Source organism: Henckelia pumila, chromosome 4 (assembly GCF_033568475.1).
Source record: "Henckelia pumila isolate YLH828 chromosome 4, ASM3356847v2, whole genome shotgun sequence".
NCBI lineage: Eukaryota > Viridiplantae > Streptophyta > Magnoliopsida > Lamiales > Gesneriaceae > Henckelia > Henckelia pumila.
Window position 1 is genome coordinate 163,779,493 of NC_133123.1, and position 3,534 is coordinate 163,783,026.

The 3,534-nt window shown below is 36.7% G+C and overlaps 1 long non-coding RNA gene across 1 annotated transcript; it reads right to left on the bottom strand.

Annotated features, from left to right (window-relative positions):
* Positions 1-200: 200 nt before the first annotated feature.
* On the bottom strand, positions 201-2,146 carry LOC140867784 (uncharacterized). Its single transcript, XR_012145264.1, has 4 exons — positions 1,995-2,146; positions 1,198-1,555; positions 766-851; positions 201-455 (listed from the first exon to the last, which is right to left on the bottom strand). It is a non-coding gene; the product is annotated as an uncharacterized lncRNA (long non-coding RNA).
* Between the last annotated feature and the right edge of the window lie 1,388 nt (positions 2,147-3,534).

Consider the following 3,534-nt stretch of genomic DNA (forward strand, 5'->3'; position numbering starts at 1 on the left):
GGGATATACAACAAGAGCAGAGAAATCTGTTGGTGTCCTAAATCTCGATTTGAGATTAAAGGTAAAAATTTTATAATTGTTATTTAATTTTTACACACACAATTTAATCGTAAGGTTGATACCCATTATGGAATCGTTCCATACAAAATTTTAAACTTCCGCTGCACCGGGTATTAATCATAATTGATCTGATCGCCGCGTTCTCCAACACCAGAAACCTTTCTTTTATAGTATCAATGGTAGTTGAAAGTGGGTAGACCCCATGACATATATCCGTTCCATCAAAAATTCTGAACCTAATTTGTTGAGTTTGCGGCGGTTCCGATTCTGATTCCGTTTGCGGTTGCGGTTGTGGTTTTGGTTTTCCAGCCATAGTAGCACTCCCTTGATATAATTTCCAAATGCCAATGCGACGACTGATCTTCCAGCAAAGAAATCGAACTTACAAAACGTACCTGCCAACAAGAACTTCAGATTGATGGCATTGTTTTATACAACACACACAGATATAAATATACAAATTTATACAACATTTATGCAACATTTATAATGCAACATTCGAACAGCAACAAGAAAGTTACAAAGACATATATATATATTTTTTTCAAAACACAAAAACATATATTAAATTTGTTTACTAGATAAATCAAACGAATAAGCAATAAAGTTTCTTTAAACTGGATGAAGATCTAAGCTCTAAAAATAATGCAACATGCTAATATGCTCAGATACAGAGGAAACTATATAATAACTAGTTGCACTCACTGGATTCGGAAGACAAAGTTTAGCTGCTCAAAAAATGTTTGTAAGACCCTGTCCATTGCCCCGAGGAAATCCTGTGGTATATGTCTCTAAAGGAACGAGATAAAATACTAAGAGGCTGCAAAAGGTAATAAGAAAAATTATAATATACACAACATATTGAACATAGCCAGCAGGGCCAGCATGGGTATGGATGCCACTGATGGCTACATTGTTCTCGTTATAGAGACCTTCGTACCTGGAATAGCAAAAATGAACATCTTTCACATCAAATAGCACAAAATTAACGAAACTACTATTACACCCCATAAAAAACTACATAGCAAGGTTATAACCCTTTTCAAAATATGCTAGTGATCTCATCTTCACCACGACTTGGGTTCCGCTATATATAGCAAACATAGAAGAGCCAGTTGTTTAAGAAGAAATAACTACCTCGTCTTCAATCTCTCGAGGACTTTTATTGTCACTAGTTGGGATTCCATACAAGCATCAAGATTTACAAAAGCAATCATGTTCCCCTGTGGCTCTGCCACAATAAAAGCACGAGCTCACAACCTGAAGTGAACACCAGATGCAGTCTTGTCCATGTTAGCATATCCCATCACGTTAACATCAGCTGCTGGTCTAGTTATGTCATAGCTTCCAAGCCTGAGTAAATAGCTAGAAACAGATTCTACGGATATCCCATTCTCTACCAAGAGTAAAAACAATACTGGCAACAAAATCAGTCCCGCCATGGTAAGTCAAACAAGAGCACTGATTCGCTTGCTCAATAGCTTCTCAGCATTTCCTGACCACAGACGAAACAATTGAAACATGAACATAAACACAGGCTAGAAGGTACCGAGGTGGCAAAATATTTGTATTCGCAGCACAACCTGGAACACAATATCAATAAACCAAGAAGAAAGAATAAGAGAACACAAAACCCAAATTTTACGGCATCTTACCTAATCAGTATCGAAAATACTCAAATTAGTTCGTCAATAATCTATGCAGTAGAAAACACAAAATTTATTCGGTTTCACCATCACGATTAAGCAAGCAGCAACCTGAAATTATCGGACAAAAACAATCATTTCGAGACGTGCACGCTCCACTTAAATGATTTTTAACCCTTTTCTCCACATTCATTGAAAGCCCAAACAACAATAAATCTAGACCTCAACATCTACTAAAATACCACGAAGCTTGAGAACGAAGCAAGAGAAGAAAGCAATGAAACTTACACAGTGATAGTCGCGACACTGAAGTTCCGATCCAAGCATTAAACTCATGATTAAAGTCACGATTGGCATTGCTAAGGCTTGGGCTAGATGCAAGGAGGTCGGACGACCATTTTCCAACGATCGATTGGCGCCGGAGGTGAGCTGGGTTGAAGGGGAAGACGGGTTTGGCTAGGGATTGGGGGTTTATTTCGCTTCTTCACTTAAGCCTGAATTCGTGTAGTATATAGGTTATTATATGTATTATATTGTGTATAATTTTTAAAATAATAAAAATAAATAAAAAAATAACAACCACAATGGATTACAAAACGTGTTGTCTTAAACCTTCAAAAAAACGCACATAGACAACGGTTTTTAAAAACCGTTGTCGTTAACCATAAAAAACCCGCTCATAGACAACGGTTTTTAAAACCGTTGTCTTTGACATATATAGGACAACGGTATTTTAAAAACCGTTGTTGTTTTTCATTAAAAAAATGGCCAACCACAACGGTTTTCGTAAAACCCGTTGTCAAAGGTCAAAATACAACAGTTTGTGTATAAAACCGTTGTCTTTTTAGTGTGGTTAATTAGGATATTTGTTGTAGTGGTGTTAGTGATGAGCCTCCCTTCGGAAGAATTGAGTCAGAGCCCCTGAATACTAAGCCAATAAAAGACCAGGTCGGTCGAGATCATGAAGAACCAAGGATTGAAAAGAATTTATTGCACCAGAAAACTGAAAGAGTTGATGCCCCACTAGCCAAGTTGTGGCTAAGGGCTTTGAGAGTTTTTTTATTGTAAACAATCTTTGTTTAATATAATTTACATTCATTAATGGCATTTTCTTTATCTTTCTTCATAATGTTATATTGTGATATACTATTGTTGTTTTGATAAAGACCTTGAACATACTATAGTGTAAGTAAGATGAGATAGCGAATAAAGAGAGATCACTATCATGAAACACATCTTATAGTCACTGTATATTCTAAATAGTTCCTAGTCAATTGAGCCGTCCGCTAATAAGGATAAGGATTGCTCGAGATTGAGACTAGCATTTGCGATGCCAAGTACCACGTTTCATTGGTATGGAACATAGAGATGTTCAAAGCATGCAAATGGATATTCATATGATGAATGATCGAACTACCCTATTCGGACTTTCCAAGTGGTTATTATTAATTGAGTGGATAAGTCCGCGGTTTTGGTTGTACACCATTAGTCCTTACTACTTGAAACTGTTGGAGAACGCGGCGATCAGATCAATCAGAATTGATACCCGGTGCAGCGGAAGTTTAAAAATTTTATATGGAACGATTCCATAATGGGTATCAAAACTTAACGATTAAATTGTGTGTGTAAAAATTAAATAACAATTATAAATTTTTACCTCCAATCTCGAAGCGAGATTATGGACACCAACAGATTGCTCTGCTCTTGTTGTATATCCCTGGAACTGGTGGACGAACTGTTCTTCAATCAGGTCCACGAACGGATATTTAATCCCTCTGATAGATTGCACTAGAAAATCTATCAGAAGTTTCTACGAAGAGAATTAACG